The sequence below is a fragment of the Thalassophryne amazonica genome, chromosome 5 (genome assembly GCF_902500255.1).
Source record: "Thalassophryne amazonica chromosome 5, fThaAma1.1, whole genome shotgun sequence".
In the NCBI taxonomy this organism is placed as follows: domain Eukaryota; kingdom Metazoa; phylum Chordata; class Actinopteri; order Batrachoidiformes; family Batrachoididae; genus Thalassophryne; species Thalassophryne amazonica.
The window spans coordinates 10,307,124-10,332,145 of record NC_047107.1 but is presented as its reverse complement, the minus strand read 5'-3'; the positions used below and the strand labels follow the sequence as shown (position 1 = coordinate 10,332,145).

The following is a 25,022-nucleotide window of genomic DNA, read 5'->3' as shown; positions in this document are numbered from 1 at the left end:
GCCATACAACAAGCTGTGTCTTTAGGGAAAATGCAATCAGGACCAGTAGAACTTCAAGTGTCTGCTCTAAATGATTATGCTAATTGGAGCTTATGGCAAAAACAAAACAGGATACGAAAACCTTTAGGATTCTGGTCGAGAAAACTCCCGGACGCAGGTATGCGTTATACACCTTTTGAAAAACAGCTTTTAGCATGCTATTGGGCGTTGATTGAAACTGAATCACAAACGGTGGGACATGAAGTAATGATGAGGACACAGATACCTATTCTCTCATGGGTGATGAGTAATCCCACCACTCACCGAATAGGGACAGCTCAGGAGGCTAGTGTAATAAAATGGAAATGGTATGTGTCAGAGCGTGTAAAACCAGGTGAAAAAGGGGTGTCATTGCTGCATGAACAAGTAGCTGATGCTCCTGAGGAAGATGAGGAACCTTTTGAAGTTCAACCATTGGAGGAATTTCCTGTTAAAGCAGGAAAAAGGTGGGATGATTTGTCAGATGATGAGAAAAGTCGAGCATGTTTACTGATGGTTCCTGTCAATATCAAGCAGGAAAAAGGCGATGGAAAGCAGGAGCTTTTAATCCACAATTAGGTCAGTCTCTGGAAGAATTAGGAGAAGGAAAAAGCAGTCAGTGGGCGGAGTTGAAGGCCGTGCATATGGTGGTCATGCAGGGAGGACCACAGGGCCTCCATATTTATACAGACTCATGGTCAGTGACCCAAGGACTACTTACCTGGATGCCTACATGGCATGCCACTAATTGGAAAATACATTCTAAAGAAGTTTGGGAAGAGAATTGTGGGAAGACATTTGGGAAAAGGCTAAAACAATTCCTATTACTGTGATGCATGTAGATGCACACACTAATGGACAAGACTCAGAAGCTTTATATAATAAAGCTGCAGATCAATTAGTAAAAGTAATGATTGAATTAAGACAATCCAGCCCAGGATTGGCTAGATGGGCTCATGTCAAAGCAGGACATTGGGGGGTTCAAGGTACCCTAAAATGGGCCAGAGATCGAGGTATTGATCTAAAATTGGATGATGTGAAAACAGCAATCACTGAGTGTGAACAATGTCAACACCACCGGAAGGGTGTTCTTCAACATTTGCATGGGCAGTTAAATCGTGGAAAAAGTCCTGGTCAAATTTGGCAGTTAGATTTTATTGGACCACTGCCCATGTCTAAGGGATGTAGACATGCATGCACTGCTGTAGATACATTTTCTGGGGTCTTGGTAGTGCATCCATGTAAATTTGCAAATCAAATGGCCACACTTAAGTGTTTGAAAATAATACAGCAGTATTATGGTTTGCCAGTACTCATTTTACAGGAAATAAAGTGAAAGAGTGGGCCCAAGAACATCATGTTGAATGGATTTATCATATTCCCTATTACCCGCAAGCGGCGGGGTTAATAGAGCGAATGAACGGGCTTCTTAAAGAGACCCTACGGAAGCTGTCAAAAGATCGCACTATGCGACATTGGAAACAGGACTTGACTACTGCTGTGGATCAGCTGAACAATCGACCTTTAGGGTCGGGATCCACACCCTTGATAAGAATGATTTCAGGAGAAATGATAGAGCATACTACAGAAAGCATCAAAATGTGGAAAATTGATCCACAAGCGGAACTACCTGTCAGAGCAACTCCAGGCTCAGCAGGAACATTGACTACTGTCACATTGGTACCTGATCAAATTCAAGTGGTAAAAACAGGGCTAGGCCTACAGTGTCCGAAGGGCACATATGGGCACATCCTGCCACGCAGTGGTCTATCACTTAAAGGGCTGACTATTCAGGCCGGAGTGATAGATGCAGATTATCAAGGTGAGATTGGAGTGGTTTGTCGATTATTTGGAGAACAACCCCTGATATTGAACAAAGGGGACAAAATTGCTAATAATTAAACCCTGTGAAATGGGGTTGGTACAGGAGATACCAAAACCCGTAGTAATAACTACACGAGGAACACAAGGTTTTGGTTCCTCAGATCAAGCAGGTGCCAAAGTTTGGGTGAAACAACCTAACGGACCGCCTAAGGCGGCAGAAATTATAGCTCAAGGGAATGATGCAACTGTTAGTATACTCTATCAGGGTGAAGAAAAATGGATAAATGTGCCTGTATCAAAGTGTTATGTAAGAGAAGACTAATCGTTGTCATTCTACCCGTAGTTACACTTGTGTTGTCTAGGCTCGGATTGATGCCCTGCTGGGAGTTGCTGATCGGGCGATCGAGGACCACAAGAGGCGGGCGTCGCTATGGCAACCAGTGGAAGCCCCGGGATTGGAGGTGTCGGCTGCTGGGTCATACTCCTCCTTGTAGGTGGTGCCATGGTCTCCAGCTGCTGGGGATGATGGAAGGAAACGAACTTGAAGAGATACCACTGTTCCAAACAGGATGGAAGAACTCCGCCAACAACAGAACGCAAGATGATTACACCTGCACCAGTAATTGCAAACTATGGCGATGTGTGAACTGTTTTGCCAGACACCATATACCAGTATTTACTATGGGATGTAATGTCACTCTTAATGCTAGAGTGAACATGTGTGTGTTTAATATGACAAGTAAATCGTGTAGTAATGTCAATGGAACCACCTGGACTATTAAACCGTGGAGTAAAGTAATGCTCAGTAATAGTACTGAAATTAAAGGGAGGAGATCATTCCTGTACATGCTGTGGGTACTACCAACAGAGGCTAAGGCAACACAAACCCAGGTTGCACCTTTGATTGATACTTGTACTTATTTGGCACAGGCCACAATAAAAACGAAGGTATATTGGCAAGTTACCTTTCCAAAAATTCCAATTTGCAGAAGACGTCGAAGGGCGTGGTATGACACTCTATTAGGAGGAACAGGAACTGTCCTGGGGGTGTCGAATACAGTAGATAATGAGGTAACTAGAACAATGCTATCTAATACTGGACAATATTCGTCTCAAGCGCTCCATCAGGTTGGAGAGTGGTTACCAACCGCATTGGTGGGGCAATTACAAAATGCTAATTTATGGCAAAAAAGTTTTCAATGGCAATTGAAATTATGGAATGAAACTTATGATGCATTTAAAAATATTTCGCATATGGGAAATTGGACAGCATGTACATTACAAACCATTCATGCAGAGGCTCAAAGGGAAAGATTTCAGCGAATAGTTACTACAGGGAACTATCATGATTGGAGAAGGATTTGGAACATTAGCAACACCTTATGGTTAAAGCTACATCCAGCATATACACAATGTAATGAAACAGTATGTACTGGGTATTGGACCCAGTACAATGTGACACAACCAAAGGTTGTTTGTAAATATCAAGTGTTACCTGTGATAACGGCTAATGGTTATTGGTTCTTGCATATGGATGGAGAGTGGTTAGAACCAAAAACTAATATGACTTTTGATACCAAAATGTGTGACAAAACAGATAAAGGTATGGCCTGTGTGCTGCAAACGGGATATGCCAATCCATGTCTAACCGACTCAGAGGTTGTACTTTGTGACTGGACTAGGGAAACACCAAGAGAAATGTTGTGGCAGATCGGCCCACATGCTCTGTGTGTTGCAACAATGAAAAATAATTCACAAGTACCTTCGGTTCCGTTTACTGGCTGCCTGAACAATGTGCACTTATGGCATTGGGGAGACCGGACGTATCGTTTGACTAATTATTCTGTATCAAGTCGGCTGACTTCGGTACAATGGGATGTATTGCATTCCCCATGGAGTCTTTCCCTGGAGCGTTTCAAATGCGCATTGGAACAATCTACGGAAATTCAGCAATTAATAGAGTCACATACGTCCAACATCTCCAGTCTCATGGTGTCTACATTGATAGCTAGTGACCGGGTAAAACATGTGGCAAAATTAGTACAGCAAGCATCAGCACATCATTGGTGGGATATCTTTTCAGGGATGTCTGTCACTGCCAGGAGTACCTTAGTGCCACCTTTGATACTATTAATTATAGCAATATGTGTGATGACTTTTTGTAACACTTTTACATGTATCTATGTTATACGTTTAAGGCGAGAGGTGGAATGGGTAATATTTCAACGAATGCGATGAAACTGACACTGTTAATTCATGATCCTTTTGGAGTAAACCAATATAATGTTACATTAGACCCCACAACATCGGGTTTTGTATATGAGTATATTGTTTGGGACAGGTATAATCACGACTATATTACTCAAAATTTTGTTTGTGAATCACTAGAAGAAATGTGGGAAATGCTATGGCAGGACATAATCGTTGGAATAGGCTGGAGCCCAGCCTTACCTGAATCTGTTGCTGGTTACATAAATTGACTGGTGCAAAACACCAAGAGTGGAATGTATAATAAATGTTATTGTGCTGTTTTGCACCTGTCTTAACGTAACCCTGAGAATGTATTTGTTGTTTAATTTTGTTTTAGCACTCTGGGGTCAGTCTGAACTGGGAGCGAAGAGCTGGATGTACTTGTTATTATTACACTGATAGCACGACTTTGTTTTTGTAGCCACTAACGACTGGGAGTGAAGCATGCTGGGATCATTCTGAACTGGGAGTGAAGAACTGCTTTTATTATAGAGAAAATAACTTTCAGATGCCTGTTGATTAAAGAAATTATGTGCGCCAGGGAGGTTGAGTTGGCCACTCACCCTCCCTTCGCGGACACACTAGAAAAGAGGGAGTAGAACCATGCTTCAACAGAGTCTGCTGCGGGTTAACGTACGAACGCCCAGCCGGTTGACAGGCGCACTCTGCTGAAGGTGTTGGCTCTCCACCTTAAAGGCGTCACGGTAAGAGAAAAATGCGCTGCAACCACTTGTGTTTGATGTAACTGCTTTTGTGGGGAATAAATATACGCCTTTTTATTCTAGCAAAATGCAGTCTGTGTGATCATTTCTGTGTGCCGATCTGACCGAACCTTGTGTTTCAAAACACCCGGGGTCCTGTGGCGGAGGAAGCCGTGTGGTTCCGGTCTTACCTTGGAGAGGCGTCTCCTATCTTCGAGCCTGCCCACACGACACTTTTGTGAATTGACTGTTGTCCATTTCCGTGATTGGTTGTATTTGTTGTGCACATTCACAACAGTAAAGCGTTGTTATTTTGACTTACTCCATTGTCCGTTCATTTGCGCCCCCTGTTGTGGGTCCATGCTCCTACACTTTCACAACAGGATATCTCGGCCAGCGTCATGGATCCCGAGGGGCGTCAACCGGCTGTTGAACGGCCAATGGAAGAACAGGGCGCACAGGCGTCCGCAGGAGGGGTAATCGGTGAGTTGCAGCGGATCCTCACCGCTTTCACGACTCGGTTGGATTTGATGACCGAGCAGAACGTCCTCCTGAACCGCAGGGTGGAGGCTCTCGCCGCGCAGGGCCGGGCGCCGCTGCGGCTCTCCCTCCCGTCGACCCTGTGCGTAACAGCGACGTTCCACTGGTTGTCCAACGACCCCTCCCACCTTCCCCTGAAGCATACATAAGCCCCCCAGAGCCGTACGGAGGCTGTGTGGAGACATGCGCAGATTTTCTTATGCAGTGTTCGCTCGTCTTCGCACAGCGTCCCGTCATGTACGCGACCGACGCTAGCAAAGTAGCTTATGTGATAAATCTGCTTCGTGGTGAGGCACGCGCTTGGGCTACAGCGCTCTGGGAGCAAAGTTCACGGCTCCTTCTGACATATGATGGGTTTGTGAGGGAGCTCAGAACAGTGTTCGATCACCCTAATAGAGGAGAGACCGCTTCAGCCGTGCTGCTGTCAATGAGACAGGGGCGCCGGAGCGCAGCTGCCTATGCAGTCAACTTCCGCATCGCGGCTGCGAGGTCCGGCTGGAATAGCACTGCCCTCCGCACCGCCTTCGTAAACGGACTGTCGTTGGTCCTCAAGGAGCACCTGGTGGCTAAGGACGAACCGCGGGATTTAGATGGGCTCATCGATCTTGTCATACGATTAGACAATCGGTTAGATGAGCGCCGTCGGGAACGAGACGAAGGGCATGGCCAGGCACGCGTCGTCCCTCTCCCTTCCGGTTCCGACCCGCGTTTCCGCCCTCCCCACGCTCCACGGCCCCTGCGCTCCGTGCGGTTACAGCCCCCCCTGCTGACGAAGCTATGGACACGAGTAGGGCAACATTTAGGGCACCGGGTACACAAAGGAGGCTGGCCCGCGGGGCGTGTTTTGTTTGTGGCTCGATTGAGCATCAATTAAGAGACTGCCCCGAGCGGTTAAACACCAACGCCCGCCCCTAGAAACTGGGCTAGGGGTGGGCCGAGACATTCACGTGGGACACACCCACATCGCCACACGACTCCCAGTTACAATCCTTTATGAGGATTTAACCCTGAGGCCCCAGCACTGGTGGACACGGGCTCAGAAGGGAATTTGCTAGACAGCCAATGGGCCAGGGAGATAGGGTTCCCTCTGGTGGTGCTTACCTCGCCTGTGCAGGTACGGGCGCTAGATGGCTCCCTACTCCCTCCAATCACTCACAAGACACCACCAGTAACTCTGGTGGTGTCGGGGAATCACCGGGAGGAGATCGAGTTTTTCGTGACTCCGGCCACCTCCCGTGTGATTTTAGGTTTCCCCTGGATGTTGAAACACAATCCCCGGATCGATGGCCGTCCGGGGTAGTGGTTCAGTGGAGCGAAACCTGCCATCGGGTATGTTTAGGTTCCTCGGTTCCTCCCGGTTCCCAGGCCAGGGAGGAGGTCAGAGTCCCGCCCAATCTAGGGACGGTGCCGGTGCAGTACCATGACCTTGCAGAGGTGTTTAGCAAGGATCTGGCGCTCACCCTTCCCCCGCACCGCCCGTATGATTGTGCCATTGATTTGGTTCCAGGCGTTGAGTTCCCGTCCAGTAGGCTGTACAACCTCTCACGACCTGAACGCGAATCAATGGAGACCTACATCCGGGACTCTTTGGCTGCCGGGTTGATCCGGAATTCCACCTCCCCGATGGGTGCGGGTTTCTTTTTTGTGGGGAAAAAGGATGGCGGATTACGTCCATGCATCGATTTCAGGGGGCTGAACGAAATCACGGTTCGTAACCGATACCCCTTACCCTTGTTGGATTCAGTGTTCACGCCCCTGCATGGAGTCAAGATATTCACCAAGCTTGATCTTAGGAATGCGTATCACCTGGTTCGGATCCGGAAGGGAGACGAGTGGAAGACGGCATTTAACACCCCGTTAGGTCATTTTGAGTACCTGGTCATGCCGTTCGGTCTTACCAACGCTCCCGCGACGTTCCAAGCATTAGTTAATGATGTCTTGCGGGACTGCCTGCACCGATTCGTCTTCGTATATCTAGACGATATACTCATCTTTTCTCCGGATCCTGAGACCCATGTCCGACATGTACATCAGGTCCTGCAGCGGTTATTGGAGAACCGGCTGTTTGTTAAGGGTGAGAAGTGTGAGTTTCACCGCACCTCTTTGTCCTTCCTGGGGTTCATCATCTCCCCCAACTCCGTCGCTCTTGATCCGGCCAAAGTTGCGGCGGTGAGAGACTGGCCCCAACCCACAAGCCGTAGGAAGCTGCAACAGTTCCTCGGCTTTGCGACTTTCTACAGGAGGTTCATTAAGGGCTACAGTCAGGTTGTTAGCCCCCTGACAGCCCTGACCTCACCAAAAGTCCCCTTCACCTGGTCGGATCGTTGCGATGCCGCGTTCAAGGAGTTGAAACGGCGCTTCTCGTCTGCACCCGTTCTGGTGCAGCCCGATCCTATTCGCCAGTTAGTGGTTGAAGTGGACGCCTCGGACTCAGGGATAGGAGCTGTGCTGTCCCAGAGTGGGAAGACCGATAAGGTCCTTCATCCGTGTGCCTATTTTTCCCGCAGGTTGACCCCGGCTGAACGGAACTATGACGTCGGCAACCGAGAACTCCTTGCGGTGAAAGAGGCTCTTGAAGAGTGGAGACACCTGTTGGAGGGAACGTCCGTGCCATTCACGGTTTTCACTGACCACCGGAACCTGGAATATATCAGGACCGCCAAGCGGCTGAATCCCAGGCAAGCCCGCTGGTCACTGTTCTTTGGCCGTTTTGACTTCCGCATCACCTACCGGCCCGGGACCAAGAACCAGAAATCGGATGCCTTGTCCCGGGTACACGAAGACGAGGTCAAAACGGAGTTGTCGGATCCACCGGAACCCATCATCCCGGAGTCCACTATCGTGGCCACCCTCACCTGGGACGTAGAGAGAACCGTCCGGGAGGCAGTGGCACGAAGCCCGGACCCCGGGACTGGACCAAAGAACAGACTTTACATCCCACCAGAAGCAAGGGCTGCAGTCCTGGACTTCTGTCACGGCTCTAAGCTCTCCTGTCATCCAGGGGTGCGAAGAACCGTGGCAGTTGTCCGGCAGCGCTTCTGGTGGGCGTCCCTGGAGGCCGACGTCCGGGACTATATCCAGGCCTGTACCACCTGCGCCAGGGGCAAGGCCGACCATCGCAAGGCTCCGGGACTGCTACAGCCGCTGCCCGTGCCTCATCGCCCCTGGTCCCACATCGGCCTGGATTTTGTCACGGGCCTCCCGCCGTCCCAGGGAAACACCGTCATCCTCACGATAGTGGACCGATTCTCCAAGGCGGCCCACTTCGTGGCCCTCCCGAAGCTCCCAACGGCCCAGGAGACAGCGGACCTCCTGGTCCACCACGTCGTCCGCCTCCATGGGATACAATCAGAAATCGTCTCCGATGGCGGTCCCCAGTTCTCCTCGCACGTCTGGAGGAGCTTTTGCCGGGAACTGGGGGCCACGGTCAGTCTCTCATCCGGGTATCACCCCCAGACCAACGGGCAAGCAGAGCGGGCCAATCAAGAAATGGAGCAAACACTACGTTGTGTGACAGCCGCGCACCCGGCGGCCTGGAGTACTCATCTGGCCTGGATCGAGTACGCCCACAACAGTCAAGTGTCATCAGCCACTGGCCTCTCCCCCTTTGAGGTGTGTTTGGGGTATCAGCCCCCATTATTCCCGGTGGTTGAGGGAGAGGTCGGTGTGCCCTCGGTCCAGGCCCACCTGCGGAAGTGCCGTCGGGTGTGGCGTGCCGCCCGTTCTGCTTTGTTGAAGGCCCGGATGAGGGCGAAGACCCATGCAGACCGGCGGCGGACCCCGGCCCCTACGTATCGCCCCGGGCAGGAAGTGTGGTTGTCCACCAAGGACATTCCACTGCAAGTGGCCTCCCCAAAACTGCAAGACAGATACATAGGTCCGTTTAAGATTCTCAAGGTCATCAATCCCGCCGCACTGAGGCTTCGGCTTCCAGCCTCACTGCGGATCCATCCAGTATTTCATGTGTCAAAGATCAAGCCCCATCACACCTCGCCCCTCTGTACACCCGGTCCGGCACCACCTCCTGCCCGGATCATCGATGGCAAGCCGGCTTGGACAGTGCGCCGGTTGTTGGACGTCCGACGGATGGGCCGGGGCTTTCAATATCTGGTGGACTGGGAGGGGTACGGTCCCGAAGAACGCTCCTGGGTGAAGAAGAGCTTCATCCTGGACCCGGCCCTCCTGGCCGACTTCTACCGTCGCCACCCGGACAAGCCCGGTCGGCGCCCGTTGAGGGGGGGGTCCTGTTGTGTGGGCCGCTGAAGAGGAGGTACTGTTGGCCCACCACCACCAGAGGGCGCCCTGCCTGGAGTGCGGGCTCCAGGCACCAGAGGGCGCCGCCGCCTCACGGGAGCAGCCAAGGTGACAGCTGTCACCCATCACCTGAGACAGCTGACAGCAATCATCAGTGGGGTATATCAGCAGGACGGCATCTCCACCTCATTGCCGAGATATCGTTTCTACCTGAGAGGTAACGTATCAAAGCTGACGGAGTGTATCCTTTTGGATTTGTGCTTAGTTTGTGGATTACTGTTCCAACGAGAGGTGGAGGTAACTTCCCTGCTGGGTGCAAACGCGCCCCCATTTAACTGTTCTTTGTTCCTCGCCAGCAGTACCAGGTCCGACACGCGGCGGCAGTGGTCACCTGGGAGTTCGGGACTTGGCGGCTCCAGTATTCCCGGGGTCCTGTGGCGGAGGAAGCCGTGTGGTTCCGGTCTTACCTTGGAGAGGCGTCTCCTATCTTCGAGCCTGCCCACACGACACTTTTGTGAATTGACTGTTGTCCATTTCCGTGATTGGTTGTATTCGTTGTGCACATTCACAACAGTAAAGCGTTGTTATTTTGACTTACTCCATTGTCCGTTCATTTGCGCCCCCTGTTGTGGGTCCGTGCTCCTACACTTTCACAACACGTGCCCAAATTTATGCACCTGCCTAATGTTGTTTTAATAATTATTGCACACTTTCTGTAAATACTAGAAACTTCATTTCACTTCTCAAATATCAGTGTTTATCTGCTATATGATATATTTAGCTGAAATTTCTGATCCAGACAAAAAATGATTTATAAAGAAAATCATGAAAATTATCAGGGGTGCCCAAACTTTTGCATACAACCATATGGGATCATATGGAATGGACAAAAGAAAGAACAATGGTGAAGCACTGCCATCTTTCATCACTGCATCTTTCAACAGTGCCAATGATCTGTTTGGCACAAACATAGCTTTCAAGCACTCTTTCCTCCACTGTACAACTTGAGTCAGACACAATGACACCAAAGCAACACCATGTTCTAAAAACACAGTTGCCATCTTCAACCAGAGTTCTTGCTGTTGAAAAGCAAATGGCACAGATTTTAACTCACACCATAAATCAGTGGTTACACACATCTGAATGGAAAACACATGCCTGGTTCACAAGAAGCACAACAAATAGAAAGGAAAGATCAGGTTGGACCTTGTGTTGTGTGGGCCGCCAGAAGAGGAGGTACTGCTGGCCCACCACCAGAGGGCGCCCTGCCAGAAGTGCGGGCTTAAGGCACGAGAGGGCGCTGCCGCCACGGACACAGCCAGGGGTGACAGCTGTCACTCATTATCTCCTGACAGCTGTCACTCATTCATGCTTCATCATCTCACTCCATAAAACCCGGACGTCATCTCCACCTCATTGCCGAGATATCGTCGAACCGTTCAGGTAGTATTCTCAGCCTTCAAAGTAAACTGTGTGTCAGTCTGAACTCTTATTTGCAGCCGTTTTCCTGTGGTGTTCCTTGTCTGTGAGACCGGTGTTCGGTGTGACCAGCGACGGAGTCGCTTCACACCCCTACCAGATAAGTGTTTGAGACAGGAGCTGCACGAGTGTGTGTGAGAGGTGGAGGTGGACTCTCCACCATTGTTGCTACTGGGTGTGCACACACCCATATCTTATTGTCTCTGCTCCCTGCCAGCAGTACCAGATCCGACCGTTGAAGACGGTGGCCACCTGGGGACTCGGGACTTGGCGGCTCCAGTATTCTCCGGGTTCGGTGGCGGAGGAAATCGTGTGGTTCCGGTTCATCTCAGGACAGACGTCTTCTATCCTCGAGCCTGCCCACACGTCACCCTTGTGATTGACTGTCTGTAAATTTCACATTCCTCTGTGTTGTGCTCATTCACAACAGTAAAGTGTTCATATTTGACTCTTTCATTGTCCGTTCATTTACGCCCCCTGTTGTGGGTCCATGTCACTACACTTTCACAACACCTTGTAAGGCATACAAATGACCCCACTATCCAGGCTGAAGAAAAAGAAAGCCAACAGAATCAACTGAACAACAGACTATGACAATATTCCAAATAAAGCCTTGGCCACCATACTAAAGTGTGTGGAAACATCAGCTGCCAGTGCTTTAGGAGTGCTGAAAAGCAACAAGCCTAAACAACACACATAAGATCCATCCATTAGTGTTAACTAAAAGACCTAAGACTGCACATTTACCAAAGGAGCCAAAATAAAAACAAAAATACCCTGCGAAAAAAAATTCTAACAATATTCTGTGTAATATAAACAAACATCTGAAAGCACTCAAGATTATGAGAGCAGACACTTTGGCAGATGAGATCTTCACAGATGAATGATGCAAGACATTCAAGGCAGTGTGTGCGCTCAAAGTCCGAGGCTCCATCTCTCTGTATGCAATTCTGAAGGCCACTTCATTGTAACAGATAAGGAAAGGGCACTGTCACCACAGAATCGTTCAAAAACAGTTCATGCAACCAGAAAGAGAACAACTAGACCCATTTTGAAGTGACCCCAGACCCTAGAAGACCCCATTAAAGAAGATAAATCAAGAAGAGTATAAAAACCCTGAAAAATGGGTACTCAATATGCTCTGATGGAGCCAGTAAAGACCTATTCAAATATGGAAGTGACATAATAGCCCCAGTCAGTACATCCATCATCAAGTATGCATGTGAAGATCAAAGTGGATTTAAAATATGTCCCAGCTGGGCAGACATTTTGTAGGCTCAGGATCCATGGTACTTTCTGTGGTCATGTCCAAACACTGAGATTTCTACAAAGTTGCAGACACATGTCCTGGGCCTTTGACACAACCAAAAGGTCAAAAATTCCTGAAGTGCTAGATGAGGCAGGGTGCAGTGAAGATGAACTGTGACTTGTGAGAATACTGTTGGCAAGAACCAAGTTAAAGTTCTGCATTAAATCAACCTACACAACTGACTTTGAAACAATTGGCTTCCCACAAGGAGACAGCCTTTCCCCATTTGTTACCTCACTTCTGCATCTACATATCACACTGTCATACACTACAAGACTTAACCCTCCAATTTCCTCTTTAGGTACACCACTGGAAATGGAGTATGCAGAAAAGCTGGATTTCATCAACAAGGAGAAAGACACAGAAGAAAACCTCCTACCAATGGTTGCCAAAAATTTGAAAGATTCATATTTATTCATGAACGACTCCAAGACAGAATTTACCCATGTCTACCTGGCCAAAACACTGGAGAAGGGAGAGAATGACAAACCTCTAAGGAGAGAAGAGGACTGGACAAGAAGGACAATTCTTGGATGCCTCCTCTGATACAGAAACACATTGCATCATGGGCAATAACACATTTCAAATTTTCTGGAAAATAAAGATCCATAGATCAAAATTCCATTAACAACAACAACAAAAAAATGCAACTATGCAATGCAACCTGCATATCAATAATGCTCTACAAATGCAACAGCTGGGCAGTCTCAGAGACAACAGAGGATAAGCTCGATGGATGTCACCGAAAACATCTACACACAGTCACAAGAGACCAGTGGTAACAGCATGATTTCAACTACGACTCCATACAAGCTGTGTAGTACCATCCCTCTCTCAACAAAAGTTGCTCAGTACTGGTGGTCTGCATTTGGACATGTGCTCAGGATGCTAGAACACACAGTTGCACCAAAATCCATAGAATTTGAAATCCTTAGAAGATTGCCTTGCAGCAGTGAGAAGCTGGATGTCTAGAAACTTCCTACTTTTAAACTCTGATAAGACTGAAATGATGGTTCTTGGTCCAGTGAGACATCGGCATCAATTTGACCAGTTAATGCTCAGCCTCGGCTCGTGTGTCATACATCACACTGACAAAATGAGGAACCTTGGGGTAATTTTTGATCCTTCGTGGTCCTTTGGCCTCCACATTAGAAATATTACTAGGACTGCTTTCTTCCGCCTGCGAAATATAGAGAAGATTCGTCCCATCCTGTCTATGGCTGATGCTGAGACCCTGATCCATGCATTTATCTCTTCTAGATTAGACTACTGCAATGTTCTATTTTCTGGTTTACTGCAGTCTAGCATTAGGGGTCTCCAATTCAAAATTCTGCAGCCAAAATTTTGACAAGAAGCAGAAAGTACAACCACATTACACCCATTTTGGCATCCCTTCACTGGCTTCCTGTCCCAGTGAGATCAGATTTTAAGGTTCTGCTACTAACCTATAAAATTATTCATGGAGTGGCACCTCCCTACCTAGCTGACCTAATTAAACCTTACGTACCGGCCCGGGCTTTACATTCTCAGGGTGCAGGACTACTTTGTGTCCCTAAGGTGAATAAGAAGTCTGCGGGTCACAATCAATCAATCAATCAATTTTTTTTATATAGCGCCAAATCACAACAAACAGTTGCCCCAAGGCGCTTTATATTGTAAGGCAAGGCCATACAATAATTATGTAAAACCCCAACGGTCAAAACGACCCCCTGTGAGCAAGCACTTGGCTACAGTGGGAAGGAAAAACTCCCTTTTAACAGGAAGAAACCTCCAGCAGAACCAGGCCCAGGGTCACAGAGCGTTCTCTTATCATGCCCCTGTTCTGTGGAATGATCTCCCTGCGTCAATAAAACAGTCAGATTCTGTGGAGATTTTCAAGTCTAGACTTAAGACGCACTTATTTTACCTTTCATATTGCTAGCATACTGGTACAGTTTTGTTTTAAGCTTTTTACTCTTTTAATTCATTTACTAGTAATTGGAGCAGGCTCCGGCCTCAACTTTACCTAAATTCTGGGTCTTTTAATGACATTTAGGGCTAGTGGCCGGCGATCACCTTATTATTTCTCTGTTTGTCTTGTTGTTTAATGCTGGCAAATTATACAGTATTTTTTTTGTCTTTCTGATGCCTGATTCTGTTTTTTCTCTGTTTAAGGTGCAGCTCCATCCAGAGATGGGAGTTGTATTCGTGTTGGCGATCCTCCTGTCCTGTGTGCCAATAGCATTTTTTGTATTTTTGTCCGTGAATTGTTCTGTGAATTGTTCTCTAATTTATGTTTGTAGCATGGCCCAAGCAGAGGGTCATCCCTTTGAGTCTGGTCTGCTTGAGGTTTCTTCCTCAGAGGGAGTTTTTCCTTACCACTGTTGCTCTGGGGCTTGGTAAGGTTAGGCCTTACCTGTGTGAAGCGCTTTGAGGCACTTTACGTGAGTTCTAGTTATCAGTGTGAAATTGTCAATAATATGTCTTTTTCTTTTGATAATGTTATGGAATGTGTCTCAGTGGAATGTCAGAATCATAAGTTGTATTTACAGAGCTCCTGGATCAAACACAAATATTTTTGTGGATAAATTGACAGATATATACGAGGTCTGTTAGAAAAGTATCCGACCTTTTTATTTTTTTGCACAAAAATAAAACTCTGGATGGCATTTCCCTGATCTCTAGTAATACTGTGAGAAATCTTGGAGTCCTTTTTGATCAGGATATGTCATTCAAAGCGCATATTAAACAAATATGTAGGACTGCCTTTTTGCATTTACGCAATATCTCTAAAATCAGAAAGGTCTTGTCTCAGAGTGATGCTGAAAAAGTAATTCATGCATTTATTTCCTCTAGGCTGGACTATTGTAATTCATTATTATCAGGTTGTCCTAAAAGTTCCCTAAAAAGCCTTCAGTTGGTTCAGAATGCTGCAGCTAGAGTACTGACGGGGACTAGAAGGAGAGAGCATATCTCACCCATATTGGCCTCTCTTCATTGGCTTCCTGTTAATTCTAGAATAGAATTTAAAATTCTTCTTCTTACTTATAAGGTTTTGAATAATCAGGTCCCATCTTATCTCAGGGACCTCGTAGTACCATATTACCCCATTAGAGCGCTTCGCTCTCAGACTGCGGGCTTACTTGTAGTTCCTAGGGTTTGTAAGAGTAGAATGGGAGGCAGAGCCTTCAGCTTTCAGGCTCCTCTCCTGTGGAACCAGCTCCCAATTCAGATCAGGGAGACAGATACCCTCTCTACTTTTAAGATTAGGCTTAAAACTTTCCTTTTCGCTAAGGCTTATAGTTAGGGCTGGATCGGGTGACCCTGGACCATCCCTTGGTTATGCTGCTTTAGACGTAGATTGTGGGGGGGTTCCCATGATGCACTGTTTCTTTCTCTTTTTGCTCCGTATGCATCACTCTGCATTTAATCATTAGTGATCGATCTCTGCCCCCCTTCACGGCATGTCTTTTTCCTGGTTTTTTCCCTCAGCCCCAACCAGTCTCAGCAGAAAACTGCCCCTCCCTGAGCCTGGTTCTGCTGGAGGTTTCTTCCTGTTAAAAGGGAGTTTTCCCTTCCCACTGTTGCCAAGTGCTTGCTCATAGGGGGTCGTTTTGACCGTTGGGGTTTTTCATAATTATTGTATGGCCTTGCCTTACAATATGGAGCGCCTTGGGGCAACTGTTTGTTGTGATTTGGCGCTATATAAGAAAAAAGTTGATTGATTGATTGATCGATTGATAACTGGATAGTGAGCTACTTAAACAGTAGGTATCAGTGTGTCCACTTTGGTGGGACAAATTCTGAGTTTTTGAAGATTACTTGTGGGGTGCCCCAGGGTTCAGTCCTTGGGCCACTGTTTTTCCTTTTGCATATTAATGATATATGTTTGGTTTCTAAGTATGTAAGTTGTATTTTATTTGCGGATGATACGACTGTGTTTTGTTGTGGGGATCATTTGGGACAGCTCCTGGACAAGATGGAGATCAAATTACATAAATTTAAAAAATGGTTTGATTTAAATAAATTATTGCTCCATTTTGTTAAAAGTCAGTTTATCATATTTGGGAATAAGTCCAGGAATTTAAGCAAAAACCTATTACTACATGATATTGAAATTGTAACAAATACAAAATTTCTTGGTGTTCATATTGATGATAGATTAAGCTGGAAAACACATATTAACTATATTAAAACTAAAATGTCAAAAGCCATTGCAATTCTGCACAAAGCCCCGGACTTCCTCACCCAACATGCACTGACCACTTTATATCATGCATTACTTGTTCCATATATGACATATTGTGTTGAGGTTTGGGGAAATACATACAGAACTAATAGTAAACCAGTTTTTCTGTTGCAAAAGAAAGCCATAAGAATTATCAGTAATAAACCATATCAAGAGCCAACAAATTCATTATTTGCTTGTCTGCAAATTTTAAAATTCTGGGACTTGGTCGATTATAGTACAATATAGATTGTGTATGAAGTTAAAAATAAGCTTTTGCCTCTACATGTCCAGAATCTGTTTAAAATGAGAGACACCAGCTACAGTTTGAGAGGAACATTATTATTTGAGAAATTGAAGATCCGTACTACTGTTAAATGTCATTGTGTTTCTGTCAGGGGTGTTAATATTTGGAATAATTGTCCTGATAATATTAAAATACTTGGTACACTGGTTGGTTTTAAAAGGCTTTATAAAAAGGATATATTTACTCATTATAGGTTGAAGAATTAGGTTTACCATTTTGTCACTGTTCACTCTTACTTGTTTGGTTGTGTTTTGAAATTTTGTGATTAAGTTAAATTGTTTATTCACCTTTTTTTCTTTCTCTTTCTGTTCTTGTACAGTTATTATGACTTTATGTGTAGGTGTGGATGTATATATATATATATATATATATATATATATATGTGTGTGTATATATATTCTTTATTTTTAATGGTATAAGGGGAGGGTGCTTATAAGCTTTGCTTCTGCCTTCACCCTTTCGGCCACACGGGTTTTTCGTACATTGTTTCTTTTATGTTTTGTTATTGCCTTTGTTGTTGCTCAGCTGTGTGCTGGATAAATAAATAAATTCAATTAAATTCAACTCTGTTGTGATTTGGCGCTATATAAATGAAAATAAATTGAAAAAATAAATTGAAAATTTGCAACATGAGGGTCAAACAAGTACAAAGCCTGCAAAGGGTGGCATTACACAATCAACTATAATAAAAACAGCAAAGTAGCTAAAGGAAAGAAGGACACTTGCCAGGAACAGGGTACGGCGGGTTAAAATAAAGGACTGATTACAGCAGGACATTAAACTCCTTTACACAAGGACATGGTCCATTCATCATGAAATCACGTCAAATGCCACAAGTCACCGAAGAGCCGCACAGCTGCCACCAGGATCATATAAGGCCTGCTCAGTCTCTGCTCACAAACCACTATGGTCGCAAGGGTTGCCCTGAAATATGAAGCTGTACTGACATTCGTGGAGTCACTAGGCAGGGAGGATGCTCAAATACGGCACAGGCCATGCACAAACACTTCACACAGAGGGTGCTCTGTATGGTGAGCACTACCATGACAACCTGATGGGGGCACAATGGACGTGAAAATTTGGCGGCAACAGCAAATTTCCCACTGTAACATGATGTGAATTTGGACGTGAACTCAGAAAAAAGAGCAATATCATTTCAATGATCAGTCTGTGTGCGGTGATTTTTTATGAATTAAGTAAATTTTATAAAGCGCTGTTCCAAAGCGCAAAATGAGTTCCTTGTCAGCTAATGTCTGCCGAATTCATCAGAAAGTTTTGTGCATGTTCAAATCAAAGCAGAGACATTTGTTTTACGAGGTCTATTAGAAAACTAACCAGCAGTTTTATAAAAAAAAAAAAAAACTATATGGATTTGAATCACGTGCGATTACACCAGACATGCTTGAACCCTCGTGCGCATGCATGAGTTTTTTCACGTGTCGGTGACGTCATTCGCCTGTGGGCAGGCTTTGAGTGAGCACTGGTCCAGCCCTCTCGGCTGAAATCCTTTGTCTGAGACGCTGCTGGAGACGGCGCGCATTGCTTTATCAAAATTTTTTCAGGACCTGTGAAGGATATCCGAGTGGACACTATTCGAGAAATTCTGCTGGTTTGCGGTGAAAAGTTTAACGGCTGATGAGAGGTTGTGGAGTTTCTTTCACTTTAAGGACAGCTCATAAAGCGGATCAGCGCGGCGCAGTCGGAGGTGGTGTCCGTCTGGCTGTTTCGAGCTGAAAACATCCTAATTTAAGGCTCTGTTCACCCAGGACGTCGTCAGAGAACAGAGAAGTTTCAGAAGAAGTCGGCATGAGGAGTTTATGCGGACATTCCACTGTTAAAGGAGATTTTGTAATGAAAGAACGTGCGGGCAAATTCGCCGAGTCGGTTCCGTGACGACAACGCAAATCTGTCTGCGCCGCGACAGGAAAAACACCTCCATGTTGAAAACCATTTGTAAAATTCAGGCGGCTTTTGATGGCTTTCAACAAGTGAGTATCTGAGAAATTGTTTAACAGCTGGGCATGTTCCAACTTGTCCGTTAAGGTTTCCCATGGAGGTATTTTTCCTGTCGCGACCCCCCGCGGTCGGGTCCGGCCCGACATGCGAATCTGCCCGCACGTTCTTTCATTACAAAATCTCCTTTAACAGTGGAATGTCTGCATAAACTCCTGATCCCGAATTCTTCTGAAAGTTCTCTGTTATCTCACGACGTCTTGGGTCCACAGAGCCAGAAATGTGGAAGTTTTCAGCTTGAAACAGCGAGACGCCGCCGCCTCGGAGCGCAGATCGCTGTCAGGCGCCGTGGGCCATCCTTACGGCGACACTTACAGACCAAAATCTCTCATCAGCCGTTAAAATTTTTACCGAAAACCAGCTGAATTTATCGAATGGTGGCCACTCAGTTGTGCCTTACAGTTTTTGAAAAAATTTTGGTCAAACAAAGCAGCAGTCTCTGAGCCATTCCTAAACAATGAAAAAAATCGACGAGAGGGTGGGCGACTCCTCACTCAAAGACTGCCCACAGGCGAATGACGTAACCGACAGGCGTGAAAAAACTCTCGCATGCCACGAGGGTTCAAGCATGTCTGATGTAATCAGTCTTACACACCTCTCTGCAGCTTCTCTCCCCCTGCCATCCCCTCATTACCCCATCCCCGTAGAGACGGTGTCTGCTCCCAGACCACCAATAACCAGCAAAAATCTATTTAAGCATAAAAATTCAAAAAGAAAAAATAATATAGCACCTTCAACTGCACCACAGACTAAAACAGTTAAATGTGGTCTATTAAACATTAGGTCTCTCTCTTCTAAGTCCCTGTTGGTAAATGATATAATAATTGATCAACATATTGATTTATTCTGCCTTACAGAAACCTGATTACAGCAGGATGAATATGTTAGTTTAAATGAGTCAACACCCCCGAGTCACACTAACTGCCAGAATGCTCGTAGCACGGGCCGAGGTGGAGGATTAGCAGCAATCTTCCATTCCAGCTTATTAATTAATCAAAAACCCAGACAGAGCTTTAATTCATTTGAAAGCTTGACTCTTAGTCTTGTCCATCCAAATTGGAAGTCCCAAAAAACAGTTTTATTTGTTATTATCTATCGTCCACCTGGTCGTTACTGTGAGTTTCTCTGTGAATTTTCAGACCTTTTGTCTGACTTAGTGCTTAGCTCAGATAAGATAATTATAGTGGGCAATTTTAACATCCACACAGATGCTGAGAATGACAGCCTCAACACTGCATTTAATCTATTATTAGACTCTATTGGCTTTGCTCAAAAAGTAAATGAGTCCACCCACCACTTTAATCATATCTTAGATCTTGTTCTGACTTATGGTATGTAAATAGAAGACTTAACAGTATTCCCTGAAAACTCCCTTCTGTCTGATCATTTCTTAATAACATTTACATTTACTCTGATGGACTACCCAGCAGTGGGGAATAAGTTTCATTACACTAGAAGTCTTTCAGAAAGCGCTGTAACTAGGTTTAAGGATATGATTCCTTCTTTATGTTCTCTAATGCCATATACCAACACAGTGCAGAGTAGCTACCTAAACTCTGTAAGTGAGATAGAGTATCTCGTCAATAGTTTTACATCCTCATTGAAGACAACTTTGGATGCTGTAGCTCCTCTGAAAAAGAGAGCTTTAAATCAGAAGTGCCTGACTCCGTGGTATAACTCACAAACTCGTAGCTTAAAGCAGATAACCCGTAAGTTGGAGAGGAATGGCGTCTCACTAATTTAGAAGATCTTCACTTAGCCTGGAAAAAGAGTCTGTTGCTCTATAAAAAAGCCCTCCGTAAAGCTAGGACATCTTTCTACTCATCACTAATTGAAGAAAATAAGAACAACCCCAGGTTTCTTTTCAGCACTGTAGCCAGACTGACAAAGAGTCAGAGCTCTATTGAGCTGAGTATTCCATTAACTTTAACTAGTAATGACTTCATGACTTTCTTTGCTAACAAAATTTTAACTATTAGAGAAAAAATTACTCATAACCATCCCAAAGACGTATCGTTATCTTTGGCTGCTTTCAGTGATGCCGGTATTTGGTTAGACTCTTTCTCTCCGTTTGTTCTGTCTGAGTTATTTTCATTAGTTACTTCATCCAAACCATCAACATGTTCATTAGACCCCATTCCTACCAGGCTGCTCAAGGAAGCCCTACCATTATTTAATGCTTCGATCTTAAATATGATCAATCTATCTTTATTAGTTGGCTATGTACCACAGGCTTTTAAGGTGGCAGTAATTAAACCATTACTTAAAAAGCCATCACTTGACCCAGCTATCTTAGCTAATTATAGGCCAATCTCCAACCTTCCTTTTCTCTCAAAAATTCTTGAAAGGGTAGTTGTAAAACAGCTAACTGATCATCTGCAGAGGAATGGTCTATTTGAAGAGTTTCAGTCAGGTTTTAGAATTCATCATAGTACAGAAACAGCATTAGTGAAGGTTACAAATGATCTTCTTATGGCCTCGGACAGTGGACTCATCTCTGTGCTTGTTCTGTTAGACCTCAGTGCTGCTTTTGATACTGTTGACCATAAAATTTTATTACAGAGATTAGAGCATGCCATAGGCATTAAAGGCACTGCGCTGCGGTGGTTTGAATCATATTTGTCTAATAGATTACAATTTGTTCATGTAAATGGGGAATCTTCTTCACAGACTAAAGTTAATTATGGAGTTCCACAAGGTTCTGTGCTAGGACCAATTTTATTCACTTTATACATGCTTCCCTTAGGTAGTATTATTAGACGGTATTGCTTAAATTTTCATTGTTACGCAGATGATACCCAGCTTTATCTATCCATGAAGCCAGAGGACACACACCAATTAGCTAAACTGCAGGATTGTCTTACAGACATAAAGACATGGATGACCTCTAATTTCCTGCTTTTAAACTCAGATAAAACTGAAGTTATTGTACTTGGCCCCACAAATCTTAGAAACATGGTGTCTAACCAGATCCTTACTCTGGATGGCATTACCCTGACCTCTAGTAATACTGTGAGAAATCTTGGAGTCATTTTTGATCAGGATATGTCATTCAAAGCGCATATTAAACAAATATGTAGGACTGCTTTTTTGCATTTACGCAATATCTCTAAAATCAGAAAGGTCTTGTCTCAGAGTGATGCTGAAAAACTAATTCATGCATTTATTTCCTCTAGGCTGGACTATTGTAATTCATTATTATCAGGTTGTCCTAAAAGTTCCCTAAAAAGCCTTCGTTAATTCAAAATGCTGCAGCTAGAGTACTGACGGGGACTAGAAGGAGAGAGCATATCTCACCCATATTGGCCTCTCTTCATTGGCTTCCTGTTAATTCTAGAATAGAATTTAAAATTCTTCTTCTTACTTATAAGGTTTTGAATAATCAGGTCCCATCTTATCTTAGGGACCTCGTAGTACCATATCACCCCAATAGAGCGCTTCGCTCTCAGACTGCAGGCTTACTTGTAGTTCCTAGGGTTTGTAAGAGTAGAATGGGAGGCAGAGCCTTCAGCTTTCAGGCTCCTCTCCTGTGGAACCAGCTCCCAATTCAGATCAGGGAGACAGACACCCTCTCTACTTTAAGATTAGGCTTAAAACTTTCCTTTTGCTAAAGCTTATAGTTAGGGCTGGATCAGGTGACCCTGAACCATCCCTTAGTTATGCTGCTATAGACGTAGACCTGCTGGGGGGTTCCCATGATGCACTGTTTCTTTCTTCTTTTTGCTCTGTATGCACCACTCTGCATTTAATCATTAGTGATCGATCTCTGTTCCCCTCCACAGCATGTCTTTTTCCTGGTTCTCTCCCTCAGCCCCAACCAGTCCCAGCAGAAGACTGCCCCTCCCTGAGCCTGGTTCTGCTGGAGGTTTCTTCCTGTTAAAAGGGAGTTTTTCCTTCCCACTGTAGCCAAGTGCTTGCTCACAGGGGGTCATTTTGACCGTTGGGGTTTTACATAATTATTGTATGGCCTTGCCTTACAATATAAAGCGCCTTGGGGCAACTGTTTGTTGTGATTTGGCGCTATATAAAAAAATTGATTGATTGATGTAATCACACATGATTCAAATCCATATGGTTTTTGAAAAAAATAATAAGGTCGGATACTTTTCTAATAGACCTCGTATACTGTGGCTGATGGTTCATTCTGAGCTTCTGAAAGCTCTGGTGTCAGTTCAGCACAAGTGGACAAGCAGCTCAGCTGTCACTGAAAACATGTGTCACATCAGACAAAGTAACCTGAGCTCCGATTACTGAAGACAACGTGTAGCACCAACTAACTAAAAACCTGTTACCATGGAAGAAAAAAACAAGCTAAATATTAAATGAATCCTTTTTCCTCATTTCTGTACATGCACATTCACTTTGGATCACATGTGCAGGGTTTTTTTGCTCCCACGTGCCTGACAGCACCTGCATGAAAACACCTCATGTGGAATATTTGAATATGTAAGTAGGTACATAAAGATCCTTTTTTCCATCAAATGTATAATCCAGAGTTTGACTCACAAAATTCAGTGTGTAGCTCTAGTCAAAAGAAGACAAAGAGTACGTTATTTTGAAGCGAACAACAGTCATGTGACTTTTTTTGCAGTCCTTGCAATGGGTTTTAAAAAAATTGTATTTTTCCTGGCTGTCATTTGTTTTTCAATCAATCAATCAATCAATTTTTTTATATAGCGCCAATCACAACAAACAGTTGCCCCAAGGCGCTTTATATTGTAAGGCAGGCCATACAATAATTATGTAAAAATTATGTAAAAAAAAAGAATTTTCCACGGTGCGGAGCCGAGTCTCCAATTCACCCAGCCTGGCCTCCAAAGCTACGAATAAGCTACACTTATTACAAGTACCATTACTGCTAAAGGAGGCCGAGGAATAACTAAACATTTCACACCCAGAGCAGAAAAGTGCGGGAGAGACAGGAGAAGCCGCCATGCTAAACCGGCTAAGAGCTAGTAGCTACGCTAAGCTAGCGGATTCCTAAAAACACGCAAAGTGAATAATGTGTAAATAATTTAGAGGTGATTCAGCAGAAGGAGTGCTTTAGTTAAGGCACGTAAAGATTACACTGGGAAACAAATCGTTATCTAGGTAACTAGATCAATCTAACTGCGCAGATTAAACAGCTAACAGATACAGAAAAACACCGCTGTGCTCCGGAACAGGAAGTGATACAATACAGCAGTGAGAACCAACCACCAGTAGAGGCAAGCAAGAGCAAATAGAGTGATATGGTGATTTTCAGCCATAATAAATTCAGTGAAAGGTGTTAATTATCCAGTGATGTCATTTTTTCTGCAGATTTAGCTGATGGAGAAACACACAAGATAAATCCAAAATGAAGAGTGTGAAAAATTAAGCATTTAATATTTAGCTCCTTTTGTCCTCTCTCTCTCTCTCTCACTCTCACTCAGTGTGCAGGAACAGTGAGGAAATATGATGCCAAACCCCTCAAAATCCAGAATATATGTTAAAAACTAGAAGCACTCAGAGAGTGCAAACCTCCGCCAAGGCCATAGGGTCACTGACCCTAAAGAGATTCCCTCCTTGGCACAGTGATCTATTCAACAATTCAGTGTTACAACCAAAACTATGATACATACACTTTTCTTTCCTTTATATTTGACATCCTTGACCATGAAAACATACCACTAGAACTTGGAATCACTTTTATGTCTTTATTAGTTGAAAAAATTGTATAAAAATGATTTTTCGATAATGGCTGTTTTCTTCTGGATCTAGCTCCATAACATTTGAAGCTACATCAAATCTGATGACACCTTACTGATGACACTTACAGCTACAATTTGGTGTTAGTTGTGCATCTCTAGCTTCATTTGTCACCTCACACTGACACATTTTCTATTTCCCTATATTTTTGCATATTCTGGATCACCGGAATCCGGATCCGATCATGACTAAACTTTGTTGTTTGATAGAACATTTGACTATCTTACACCTTAATTTTTTTCAAGCCTTTCTGCCTTGTTTTTGTGGAGTTAGAAACTAGAATGTCAAAATTCCCCCTATCCCGCAATGGTGAAGAATCCTTTAAAAAATTCCTGGATCCTAATCGTGATCCGGATCACCACTAAAATTTAATCACTTGTTCCTCTTGTC

At 44.8% G+C, this 25,022-nt stretch overlaps 1 protein-coding gene and 1 long non-coding RNA gene across 4 annotated transcripts in view; both read right to left on the bottom strand.

Annotated features, from left to right (window-relative positions):
• LOC117510099 (citron Rho-interacting kinase) overlaps positions 1-25,022 on the bottom strand; it is a 582,117-nt gene that overhangs the window by 265,650 nt on the left and 291,445 nt on the right. The gene's annotated exons all lie outside the window — the stretch shown is intronic.
• Positions 1,650-24,335, bottom strand: LOC117510103. The gene is made up of 3 exons (XR_004560616.1): positions 24,223-24,335; positions 10,517-10,521; positions 1,650-1,660 (listed from the first exon to the last, which is right to left on the bottom strand). It is a non-coding gene; the product is annotated as an uncharacterized LOC117510103 (long non-coding RNA).